The sequence below is a fragment of the Sus scrofa genome, chromosome 9 (genome assembly GCF_054392235.1).
Source record: "Sus scrofa isolate SSC_HxYL_T2T_F1_AM1 chromosome 9, Sscrofa_HxYL_maternal_Yorkshire_Landrace_v2.0, whole genome shotgun sequence".
NCBI classification, from domain to species: Eukaryota; Metazoa; Chordata; class Mammalia; order Artiodactyla; family Suidae; genus Sus; species Sus scrofa.
Window position 1 is genome coordinate 41,921,438 of NC_139391.1, and position 13,228 is coordinate 41,934,665.

At 49.9% G+C, this 13,228-nt stretch overlaps 1 protein-coding gene and 1 long non-coding RNA gene across 8 annotated transcripts in view; both read left to right on the forward strand.

Annotated features, from left to right (window-relative positions):
• Positions 1-3,620, forward strand: part of LOC146399863 (uncharacterized) — a 39,531-nt gene extending 35,911 nt beyond the window's left edge. Inside the window, exon 2 of the long non-coding RNA XR_014815337.1 lies at positions 435-3,620. This is a non-coding gene — a long non-coding RNA (uncharacterized LOC146399863). The remainder of the gene's footprint in view (positions 1-434) is intronic.
• ZBTB16 (zinc finger and BTB domain containing 16) overlaps positions 1-13,228 on the forward strand; it is a 199,788-nt gene that overhangs the window by 165,025 nt on the left and 21,535 nt on the right. The gene's annotated exons all lie outside the window — the stretch shown is intronic.

Here is a 13,228-nt window from a genome sequence, read left to right on the forward strand (position 1 = left end):
AGCTGAAGGTCAGAATGGGAAGATTTGGGGTCTGTCTTTGTCTTTGCCCCGTCCACATCTGAGGTCTTAAACAGTCCTCACAGCCATCTGCTGTGTGCTCTGTTCCCCAGGCCCCTCGGATGAAGAGGCAGTCTTTAGCTTTCTCTGTGCCGATATTCCTGCAAAATATACTCTTGTCACAATAGGCCATTATTTCCAAAAAAAAAACACAACTGACATGAAGAGGAAGAAGGAACGGGGAGGAGAGGGAGGGGATGTATGGGGGAGTGTTTGGAGGATGGAGGAGCCAAGGCGGGATAAGGAATTGGTCAGTGCCAGGAGGAGATTCACGCTTCAGAAATGAGTGGGTGTAGGGAGTTCTCGTCGTGGTGCAGTGGTTAACAAATCCGACTAGGAACCATGAGGTTGCGGGTTTGATCCCTGGCCTTGCTCAGTGGGTTAAGGATCCGGCGTTGCCCTGAGCTGTGGTGTAGGTTGCGGACGTGGCTTGGATCCTGCGTTGCTGTGAGCAGCGCTAGAAAGGGCAAAAAGACAAAAAAAAAAAAAAAAGAAAGAAAGAAAGAAAGAAAAAAAGGAGTGGGTGTGACCACGCGACATCCTTGTAACTGACATTCCCTGTTGGAAAACACTCACGGAACGAGGCGGTCCTGTGTGAGCGGTGGTGGGGAACCGTTCTTGACATCAACATCTTTGGCAGGATAGGGTCTTTCTTGCTGGTCTTTGCCACTGATCCCTAGTGCTTCCATCTGGGCTCAGATGGGAAGATTTTGCTAATACCTCACTCCTTTCAATGACCTTTGCCAGAATCCTCCAAACCCACAGTTACTCTAACCTGAATGAACGGAAAGTGTCATCAGTATTTTCTAATTCTCCAAGGCCCCTATGCACCAGCTTGCAGAGTCATAGCTTCCCACCCACCCCCAAGAGTTAGGAAAGAGGCATAAAGACAATGGCGTGAGGACCGCTTTCTCATTTCCCAGGGTTCTGAGAGGCGGGGGTGGGGAGGTAGGAACGGGCAAGGTGTCTGGATAAAGGAAGGGACCTGAATGGATGTGGGCAGGGCCACTTTGCCTGGGACCTGGTGTATCCTGGGGGCTACCTGTCTTGTCATTTTTGCTTCTAAGGACACCTAGTACTGCAGTCATTGCTGACAGATCACCCCTAGAGCCACAAGAACCCAGATGTTTGGCCAGGTCAGAGAGCACCACTGGGTTCAAATCTGACAAAAGCCTGTTCAACCCTTTAAGAAAAATCAGTCTTGATTTTCCTAGCGGGATGGTAGGAGTGGTTATAATGTATGTGCATGGGAGTGACACCGCTTTGGGCATTTCCACCAGCAGCTCTATTTTATGGGTTTTCCATCTGCTTTAGGGATCGGATCTCAGAATAGTAAGAGTATTCGTCACCACCCCACCCCCCAGGAGCAATGAAAGCCCACTAGGAGTGTCATGTGGTGCTGGGGCTCCTGCCTGGGTGTGGTGGGCAACTCAGAGCAGGTCCTGCAGAGATGCCCAGGGCTGCTAGAGTCTTAGAAGAGGAAGACATGGAAGTGGACACCAGGGCCATCTAAGGCCTCGGGTCTGCATTCTGCCCGTGGCCAGGAGAAGCTGCCTGTTTTAACTTCATCTGCCAAACTGCACTCATAGCTCACAGCTTGGGCCAGGAGGTAACATCTGGTAACTCCATTCTGCCACCTTTTCATTCTAAGATCTAGATCCTCCATAGATGCTACTGACGCTCCATCTTGAAGAGACGTCTGAGTGGTTCTGCCCTGGGTACCACGTGGTTGAGCACTTCCGGGTTGGGAGGAGAAGGCAAGCCCAGGAGAGCCCTTGCCCCAGTTCTGAAGCACATGGATACAAGGACATACCTGTCAGATGTGTTCAAGATACAGGAACATACAGACCCTGAAGCCTGCAGGTCACAGGGAATCTGGGCTGGTGGGAGCAAGAGGTGCCAGGGAGGGTAAGGAGGCAAGATGACTTGAAGCTGGTGAGCATCAAATATGAAAGTCTTGGACTTTAGAGATCACACCTTGCCAAAGACGGTGACCCAAGTCCACAGAGGTATTAATAGGTTAAAATTTTATGTACTCATTTGTTCATTTGTCTATTCAGTAAATATTTATCAAATACCCATTATGTCCTTAGTAGCATATTAGGCTCTTGGGAATACAGTGGTAAACAAAACAGAATTCCCATCCTCATGGGGCTCATATCTTACAGAGAGACAAATAAGTATAAGAAAATCATACACAGAATAAATATTGTTATAGTGGAGTCATAAGATGTTACGAGAACATACATGAAGGCCTGCAACTTGCGTGGGGAACTGGGGAGGCTTCTTGGAGGTGGTATCACCTGAAGGATGAGAAGTTATTAAGCAAAGAAGACAGGATGGGGGAGAAAGGGAAGAATGCCATCAGGCTGAGGTCAAAGTGGGTCAGTGCCCAGCGTTGGGAGAGAGGAAGGCAGATTCCTGAACCGAACACGGGAGTGGGGAAGAGGGCTGAGAGCTGCAACTGGAGACGTGGGCGGGCATTAAATGGAAAAGACCCCTCAAAACCACTTGAAGGAACCCTGCCTTTTTCCCAAGGGTGAGGGGAGCCAGTAAAGGTCTTAGGAGACTGACATCAAATTCCACGTTAGAAAAATGGCTTGGACTACATGGTTGTGAATAGATTGGAGGGGTTTAAACTGAAGGCAGGGAGATTGGTTTAGGGCAGTATTGCTATCATCGGGGCAAGAAATTGTGGTAGCTTGAACCAGTGTAGTTGCAGTGGGGAGGGATAAGAAATGGAAGATATTCAAGATCTGTAGGAGACTGAAGAAATTCGGAGTTCCCATTGTGGCTCGGTGGGTTAAGAATCCAACATCTCTGTGAGGATGTGGGTTTGATCCCTGGCCTCACTCAGTGGCTTAAGGAGCCGGCGTTGCCACAAACTGCAGTGTAGGTCAAAGATGCAGCTCGGATCCAGTGTCGCCATGGCTGTGGCATAGGCTGCAGCTGCAGCTCTGATTCCACCCTTAGCCTGGGAACTTCCATATGCTGCAGGTGCAGCCATTAAAAACAAAACGCAAAGGAAACAGAAAATAAAAGCAATGTGGTGATCTGTTGTGGGAGGTGAGAGAGAAAGCAGCCAAGGATGGTGGCCCCTTTTCTTGCTTGGAGCCTAGTGAGGGATGGCGGAGCTTCTTTACTGAAATGGGGATCACAGGAGAAGCTGAGCTTTGTTGTTACTGCTGTTAAATTAATGAACAGTTTGGGTATTACAGTAGTGAGGCTTATGTGACATTCGGTATGGACCCATCCAGGAGGCGTTTGGAGACATAGTCAGGTTTGGAATTCGGAAGAGCGCGACTTGCTGGACGTGTGTATTTTGGAGTCCTCAGCATGTAAATGATCCTTGATGCCCTGGAAGTGGGTGAGTTTACAGAACAAGAGTGTAGAGCAAGAGAGGAGAGCTTCGGACAGAATCCAGAGCAACTCCAACGTACTGCGCCCTCCAGGACAATCCCAACGCATCACGGAGGTTCAAAGAAGTTGCTGGAAGAAACTGGACGGAGACCAGGAGAGTGTGGCATCAGGGAGCTAAAGGAAGAGATTTCAAAAAGGAAAAAGCCATCATCAGTCTTGAAGCTGGTGATTAATCCTCTAAAAGGAAGACTAGACACGTCTCTTGGATTTAGTGACATGGGGTTGTTGGCTATCAGAGGCAAACAGTTTTGGCCTTCATGCAGCAATGGAAGGAGGAGTGAGATCCTGGTGCGTTGAGGAGTGAATGAGCACGTGGGAAGTGAGGCAGCGTGCAGGCAGCTCTCACAGTGGAGGAGGCGATGAGTCAGACTGATCGAAGGTTAGCATCAGCAGGCAGGGTACAATGGCAGGATAATGGGTGAAGGAGCTCGGGAGTTGGCCAGGAGGCAGCTGGGAGTTGAACCATGGGCCTTGAAGTATGGAGTGATGGAGAAAGAAGGAAAGGGGGATGGTTGGGGCTCAAAGAGTGGTTCTGATGAGAATCGCTGGAGGGAGCACTTAGAGGGTGGGAAGGAGGTTTCTGTTTAATGCTTCAGAGGAAAGCTCTTATTGGTGATGGAAGGCCTGGAGTGTCCTAAGCATCCCCTGCAGGGGTCTTCTCAGCTCAGGGTACCTAAGTTCAAACACCACGGCCCACTTATTGACATACTATGTTCCCAGGGCCCTCAACCAGGCCCAGGATCCCGGTTCTAATCAGCTGTCATTTCTCCACTCCCTTCTATCTGGCACATGGTGGACACTTTCATATATTATCTCAGTCCTCCCAGTGACCTTGCATGGTGGGTGTTATGACTCTATAAAGATAAACCAAGACCAGAAATATTAGAAAATGTGCATATGACGCAAATTGGATGCTTACCGGCTAGCGTTCTCTAACTAGGAAGTAAATGGCAGAGCTAGGATTTGAACCAGGTTTTGTATGATTTCAAAGTCCAGGCTTCTTGCGCTACACTAATTTTCTTATTTAATTTTGCAAATTTTTGGAAATACAATTCATATACATAAATGTCGCCATTTTAGGGAGTTCCCATTGTGGCTCAGTGGCTTAAGAATCTGACTAGTATCCATGAGGATGGGGGTTCAATCCATGGCCTCACTCAGTCGGTTAAGGGTCTGGTGTTGCCATGAGCTATGGTGTAGGTTGCAGATGTGGCTTGGATCCTGCGTTACGATTGGCTGTGGTGTAGGCCAGCAGCTGTGGCTCCAGTTTGACCCCTAGCCTGGGAACTTCCATGTGCACAGGTGTAGCCCCAAAAAGCAAAAAACAAAACACAAACAAATAAAAAAAAAACCTTCACCATTTTAAAGTGTACGGTTCAGTGGGTTTTAGTGCACTCATTGTTACCTAACCATGGTCACTATCTCGTTCCAGAACAGGTCCATCTTCTCACACTGAGAGCCTGCAGGTAGTCACTCTTAGTTGCCCCTACTGGCCGTCACCTGACAGCTACTAATCTACTGTTTGACTCTAAGGATTTGCCGATTGTGGACATTTGCTATGAATGAAATCATGTAATATCTGGTCTTTTGTGAATGACTTCTTTCATGTATCATGTTTTCAAGGTTGATCTATATTGGAGCACGAGTGAGTCATTTATTCCTTTTAGCTCTACACGTCTTAGACTAGAAGCTTCTTAGGAGCAAGAAATGTCTTCTTAGCTTTGGTATTTGATGCCTGTGCAGAACTGGAACTCAAGAAACGCTAGGTGCGTGAGTGCACGAGGAAGTGAGTGAATGGTGCTCAAAGCGACGCTCAAGTGACATCTCCCAAGGGAGGGTGGAGGAGGGGTACCCAAAGAGAGAAATGAAGATGACTGAAAAGAGGGCTAGTGTTGGCTAAGAGAACAGAGGTGTCTTCTCTGGCTCTTTGTGACAGGATCGCCAGACACGTGGCTGCGGCCTGGCTCCAGTCCTGGCAGGGAGTGGCCCAGAACCTCCAGAGGAGGAACTGAAAGGGAGGGTCCTAGGAAACAGAACCTACATGGGAGGAAGAAGAACCCCCAACCACAAGTGACATTTCACTGCGTTTTCTTTTTATTATTATTATTATTATTATTTTAAGGCTTCAACTGGCATCTGGAAGTTCCCAGGCTAAGGGTTGAATTGGAGCTGCAGCCACAGACCTACACCACAGCCACAGCAACATGGGATCCAAGTCGCATCTGCAACTTAGACCACAGCTCGTGGCAATACTGGATCCTTAACCCACTGAGCGAGGCCGGGGATCGAGCCTGTGTCCTCATGGATACTAGTCGGGTTCGTAACCTGCTGAGCCACAACGGGAACTCCTTGCATTTCCTTTTTAGAATCTGAGGCTGGGATTTCTCTGCAAATCTTCCTTCAGGGCAGCCAGGGGCGTGCATGTGTGTGTGTGCACACATGCACATGTGTGCAGGGTGGGCCAGGCTGCCCATTGGTTGTCTAAAGAGCGTGCACACTAGCTCGTGTGGGCTTGAGGCCCGGGCTCAGGTCTGCTAGGTACCCCATCTCCTTTCCCTGGAAAGGACTCAGTCAGGTATACCGCCGTCTTGGAAGGAGGGGCGTTCCAGATTTGGGGGAAGTGGGAAAGGCTGGCGGACAAAACACCTTTTGGTTTTGGATCCTGACCACAAGTTTCTCCCCCGCTCTCCCCAAAGGGCAAAAAGGACAGTCTCCTCCTTCTGGGCTTTAAAAGCCATGGTGTGGCCGTTCCCATAGTGGCTCAGGGGAAACGAATCTGACTAGCTTCATCCATGAGGATGTGGATTCAGTCCCTGGCCTCACTCATCGGGTTAAGGATCCAGCACTGCCGTGAGCTGCGTGTGGTATAGGTCACAGGTGCGGCGCCGATCCCATGTTGCTATGGCTGTGGTGTAGGCTGGCAGCTGCAGCTCCCATTTGGCCTTTAGCCTGGGAACTTCCATGTGCCACGCGTGTGGCCCTAAAAAGCAAAAAAAAAAAAAAAAAAAAAAAAAAAAAGCTGTGGCGTGCCTCCTGCCCCTACACCAAAGCCTCCTTCTCAGGCCTCCATGCCTCCCTCTTGTTGCCTGTTCAGCTCGTCTGTAAACCCTCTGTCCTCCCTCTCCCGCCAGATCGCCTGCCTGTTTCCTCTCCGTGTGGCAGGGCCTGAGGTCCATTGGAAAGTCGAGGGGCCCGGGCCCGGCCCCCTCAGTGTCCCACATCAGACACGCTCCCGCCACAGCCTGCTCCCACCTGTGCGCACCACCTCCCCCTGCTGCCTCCGGGGCTGCGGGCTGGAGAGAAAGGTGTGGGCAGGAGGTGGGGAGCCTGGTGAGCAGATGGAGCCCGCGGGGCGGTAGGCGCTTTAAAGGATCACAGAGCCTATCCTCCTTATGTCACTGAGGAGATTGAGGGTTGGGGAGAGAAAATTCATTTCTTTAATCCTTCCTTCACCCGTCCAGCCTTCCCTGTATCCAATAAAAAGTCCTCAAACACCCGTCAAGTCCAAGAAACACAGTGGCAGTATGTTGGAGAAATGAGGTCCCTGGTCTCAAGCAACTTTCGTTCTGATGGGGAGAGGGGAAACAGGAGACCTTGAACTTGAAGCCACTTGCCCAAGGCTAGTTGGCATTCTCAGAGCTGAGCAGTGAGCCTGGACCTCCTGCGGAATCCTTCCCGGGACCTCTGCTTGATGTGATGGCTGCATGCCTCCAGGGAGCCTGAGCGTTCAGTGTTCTTCTGAACAGTAGGTGGAAAAGTTTAGAAGGAATGGAACTGGATTTTAGCCTCGATACTTCTGGGCCACAGAGAGATTGTAGAAATACAAGTAACTTTTGACCAGCTGAGACTAAGGATTCTTTTTTATTTTGGTGAGATATATATATATATATATATACATATATATATGTATATATATGTATATATATATGTATATGTATATATTAAATAGAATTTACCATTTTGGCAATTTTTTGGTGAGATATATATACATGTTTTATATATATATATATGTATATGTATAAAATAGAATTTACCATTTTGGCAATTTTTAAGAGTACAGTTCAGTGGCATTACGGATGATCATGTGGTTGTGCAACTGTCCCTACCTTCCCTCCACAGAACTTTTTCATCTTCCCAACCTGAGATTCTGTCTTCATTGAACAATAACTCCCCCTCCCTCCTCTGAGCCCCTCCACCAGGAATTCTTGACATTTTGTGCCATGAGTCCCTTGGAAAATGGTGAAACCTGTCAGCCCTTCCTCAGAATAATGTCTCTAGATGCATAAAGTAAAATACCTAAGATTACAAATGGAAATGTTAAATTCAGATATCAAAATATTTTAAAATCATTTGTAACACAGCATATATGTGAGTCTTTGTTACACTGTTAATAAGCTCAAGCAGAGGTCGGGTACCTAGGGTTTGTGTATGTATTTCAGGATAATGCACTGTCTCTTTTAATGTGGTATGGAAATACCTAACTATCTAAGGATGACCGAATCACAGGTACAGCTCACTGTTCTGTGGCTTTCATTCTCCATCGAAGGAACTGCTACATTCCAGTTAGAATTTGATAAAAAATAAAGATGGATGGAGTTCTGTTGTGGCTCAGTGGTAATGAACCCGACTAGGATCCATGAGGATGTGGGTTTGATCAGTGGGTTAAGGATCTAGCGTTGCTGTGAGCTGTGGTGTAGGTCGCAGGTGCCACTAGGATCCCGAGTTGCTGTGGCTCTGGCATAGGCCAGCAGCTGTAGCTCCAATTCGACCCCTAGCCTGGGAACTTCCATATGCCTCGGATGTGGCCCTAAAAAGACAAATAATAATAATAATAATCATAAAGATGGCCTATTTTCCCCTTCCAGGTTCACCAGCCTCCTGAATTCTGTCCCTGGATTGCTTGGGGGCGGGGATGTGGCCTCGAGGTCCAGAGACCCTGCCAAGACAGTTTTCTGCCGGGAAGGGCAGTTTTCGAGTCTGGGAGTGTGCTGATGGGCAGGACAGAGTAACGGGAACCCGCCCTGTGCATGGCCCTCGAGGGAGGGAAGGCAGGCGCATCACGGGAACCCAGCCAACAGGGGAAAAGGTGCCCCCATTCTCCCCAAGCTGCCAGCCCTCTGTCTGAGGTGGGCGGGGCCGGTGCCCCCTGGAAGTGTGCCTTCTGGCAGCTCTCCCGCCCCCCTTCCACCTCCTTGTCCCAAGGCTCAATGCAGAAGGGAGACATATGGTCCTTTGTGGACACAGTCTCCCTAGTACAGTATCTTCCCGGTGTGAATGCAGCGCCCGGCTTCCCGGTGTCAGCTGTCGGTCCCCTCCCTCACTGCCCCATCCCCCACTGCCAGCCCAGAGAGCCGCAGGTTGTGGGGAGCAAGCTCACCGCGTCGGGGAGCCCAGCAGAGTTGGGGTGAGCGAGGAGTTGTTTAGTAACACCCACACACACACTCAACACAGAAACTGTTGAAGTGAAGTCAAATGTCTCAAAGTCAGATCCCTTTTTAGTATGAATTTGCTGTGTCTCATTCTGAGCACTAATTCCAATTTAATTGCAAGTGGCCTGAAGCCTCTTCAATAGGAGTAACAAATGGTTTGATTTTGTAAACTTCATCAGACTGCATTTTAAATGCGACACAGTAGCCCAACTCGAATGCCAATGAAGCACTGGAGTAGCTCTCTGTTTACTAATTATCCGTTTTTACTCCAAGCCACGCTGGCTGGCTTGTCTGATTAAATCGGATTTGTGGGATAGAGAACAGCTAGCAGAGTTTTCTCTATAGTAAACGAGATTGAAACTATGGGCCGCCTGGCTGCACACTGTAAATTATATTTCCTTTTAAAGGGGACGTGTCTCTTTTATTTCTGAGTCGCCCCTCCTGCATATTAAACTTTATGGTACAGCAATGTACCCAGCTCCTTCTAAACCCAGCCTCCTCTGGCCCTCCACCTGGTAGCCAGCTCACTTCTGTCGCTTTCTATCTCTCCCAAGGACTGGAAAGGATTCGCGTGGCTACATCCCATATTCCCCACCCCTATTTTTCGGCCACACTCGCGGCATGCAGAAAGTTCCCGGGCTAGAGATCGAACCCATGCCACAGCAGTGACAACCCTGAATCCTTACCCGCCAGGCCACCAGGAAACTCCATCCTTTTCTTTTTTATTCCTTCCTTTTCTCTCTTTATCCCAGAGGTGAGTTTTCATTATTCTGTAATTCTGACAGTGACCTGTGATGATATGGGTTCGTAGAATCCATTCTGAATTGGCTAAAACAGAGTTCTAGCAGGGGAATATACCGAGACCCAACAAAGACTGAGGTTTAGCCTTTCAGAAAGATGTGAATATTGCCGGTCTTGGGCCTTGGTAGTGACAGCGAGAGCAATGAATGAGTCAGTTTCTGAAAACTTAAATTTGTTTTTTGGTCCACCCCGGAATGAAGTCTTTTCCTCTCCCCAGAGTGAAATTAAGATCGCCTGGTTCCTACCTGTGGTTCCCGCAGAGAAAGTCATGGCTCAGGCACGGAGGGGTGGACATTGGTGGGCCAGTGCCCACTCTGAAGCCCAGGTTAGGGCACCTGGCATGTGCCTATGCACACACACACACACACACACACACACACACATGCGTGCGTGCACACTACATAAACTGGGCACGAGGCAGCTCTGAATAAGATAACCAGGCTGTGCTTAAACGCTGCCATTGCTAAGACTTGAACTCCACAAGCTCAACCTGCCCGCCCTGCCCTCACTCTTGGTGTCTATCTTTGTGCCAGGAGCTTTTTATATTTTAATTTGCTTCTGAACGTCCTGCAAAATTAACGTTACGTGCACTTTTCCCTCTTTGGCCATTGTGTGCGGTACCGTGCGGGCAGGCCTGGCGGTGCCTCTGATAGCCTGGTTACCGTGGGAATGAATGGGCGCCACACTCTCAGGCTCACAGCCCGCCTTTTAATTGTTGACAGTAAAAAGCGTTTAAATGCTGCTTAATTTGTAATCATCTTCGGGGGCGGGGGGGAGGAACCATTAAAATGTCAGTAAAATGAATACATCTTTCTCTCTTTTTGGGGTTTGATTTTGTTTATTTATATGGGGTAGTTTTGCTTTGAATTCAGTGCCCGATGTGTGTCTGATATTTAAATGGCTCCGAAACAGTATTTCGTTTTACTTTGAATTTCTGTCTCCCCCAGTCCCTGCTCCCCTCCCACCCAATTCTGTCTCTGGGTCTTTGTCTGGACAAGGTCTGTCTGTCTCCTTGTCTGTCCCTGCTCTTCTAGGTGAGCCGCCTCCTGCCCCTTCCTCATCTCTGGGCTACATTGGGGTTTACAGGACATTTTAGATAAAACCTAAGCTGAGTTTTTTTTTCTCCAAAGACCCCTCTTTAGGGCCCCAGTTCTTCCTCGGGGGCCTCAGGAGGACTTTGGGGATGCCTGAAACTGGAGAGATTGAAAATGTCTTGCACATTTGAAAAGAGAGGAAAGAAAGGACCCAGCAGCAAGTTATTGTACAAAGAAGGAAATTGAGTCTCATCTTCAGGTAGAACCTTGACACCCTCCCAAAAGGCTCTAGACACACTGCTCAAAATTGAAGTGCCTTAGAATTTCTAGTGTGGCTCAGTGTTAATGAACCCAACTAGTATCCATGAGGATGTGGGTTCAATCCCTGGCCTTGCTCAGTGGGTTAAGGATCCGGTGTTGCTGAGAGCTGTGGTGTAGGTCACAGATGCAGCTGGGATCTGGTGTTGACGTGGCTGTGGCACAGGCTGGCAGCTGCAGCTCCGATTAGACCCCTAGCCTGGGAACCTCCATATGCTGCAGGTAAGGGCCCTAAAAAGAAAAAAAAAATTCAAGTGCCTACTATGTGTTGGGTGACATTCTAAGGAGATTCAGAGGGTCTGGTTCTCTGAGCCGCCCTCTCCGTTGTCTTTTCTGTCATCTGGTGCTGGGGGTGTGGGAGAGAAATCTCCCCTCTGCCTCCAGGCTCCCCAGTTTCCACCCCATCAGCCTGACCCTTGCCCAGCACAGAGAGGCTGGCAGGTGCCTTCAGAGCCAGAGATTCAAGAATTGCCCTTCTGGGTGTACAGCCAGTTCTGGGAGGTACTAGCAGGTAACTAACTGGTGGCCCCTGGAGAGGAAGGACCAAGTGGGTTCTTTGGAGTCTTGCTTTCCCCATCTTTCTCAACATCCTGTCTCTCAAGGCTGCTTGAGTGTTCGGAGGGAGAGCCCTGGATCAGCCACAGCAAATGCTCAGGCAAGCTTGCAACTTTGCTGTCTGGTCTGTGACTATCCTTCTGTGTGTCGAAGACAGTGGTTCCCAGTGAAGCCCCGAGATTCTCTTTAACTAAAAGAAGGCAGTTAAGTGAGGCTTTGAAGGAGAAATGCCTGAAATGCATCTCAGCAGCAGGAGAAAGACCTCTCAGTCTTTCAGGACCCTCTTTCCTAGGCCTAGAGTCATTGACTGTTTAGGGTGAGGGGAACCCTTTAAGATCATTTGCTTCTACCTTCATTTTTCCAGTGAGGCTACTGAGGCCCAGAGAGGTCAAGTAACCTACCAGAGAGTACACAGCAAGTTAGCCACTGAGCCAGGACTTGAGGATCGGCCTTCTAGCTGAAGATTTCCGTGCTTTTTCCACTCCTCTTCTTCTGGGAGCCAATAGTGAGAAGTCACAGGAAAGGCTAGGGCAAGAGGACAGTGGTGGGATCCTGCCCTGGCATCTCCTTTCACATGCCATCCTGATTCCCCCCACACACATATTAGGGCCTCTTTCCCAGAAGTCTCAGGACCCGCTGAGCCAGAGGCTGAGCTACTTACAGGCCAGCTGTCATGCAGCCCTCCAGGGAGCTGCAAGCCTCCTGCAGTGGTCACAGGCCAAGGCTACATGCCAGGGAGGCTGGACCAAAGAAGGAGCTGGTTGTAGCTCTGTGTTTATTTGCACCCATCTACCCCCAAGGGAGGGAAGTGGGGAGCCTTTGGTCTGAGGAAGCCAGAGCTAGACAGGTGCCTGCCTGTCCCTTGTAGCTTTACTCCTACAGAACAAGCGGTGGAGAGAAACTGAGGAAGTCCCTTCTTCTCTGCTTGGGTACCAGTCCTTCAAGGCACCAGGGTGCCCACCTGCCCACCCCTCCCCCTCGCCCAGACGGCCCCATCTCCAAGGTCCCATGTCCCTCTGCCAGAGTGGGCGGCACCCGAGAACCGCTTCCATTTCAAACCCCCGGGGGCTAGGCCAGGGTAGACGAGGGGGCCGCCTCTCTCCTCCCAGGGCTGTTGAAGTTGGTCCAATTTTTCAATCTTGGGCCAATTAGTTTCACAAATGGGGGCCCCCGCGGTGCCAGGGCACATTTGTTCCGGGCCTGCGCACTGGCCGGGCCCCATTGTCCTGCCTCCCAGCCCCGTGTGGGCCCATTGTCTTCGCCCCCAGCGGGTGCTGCTTACGGCTGATTTATACGGGCAGGCGTCCTGCGGGCCCCAGGCTGCACCGCCACAGCTGGCGGAGGTGCTTAAGGCCTTGGACCCCGTGACCTTTGCCCCAGTCCTGCTGTCATTTTGAAAGTTACAGACCAGAGGGCTGCATACCTCTCCGGATTTGCTTCCCACCCCAACACCCCCCGACACCCCCCCCCAACACACCAGCTCCCTTTCCTTCTTCTTCTCCTTGCTCTTGGGGTGGAAGTTTGGGTTCTGGAATGTCTGGAAGGATCCAGGAGCTGGGCTGAGAAGGGCAGTGGTGCAGGTGGGAGGTTCCAGAAGAGGCCACTAGGCTCTTC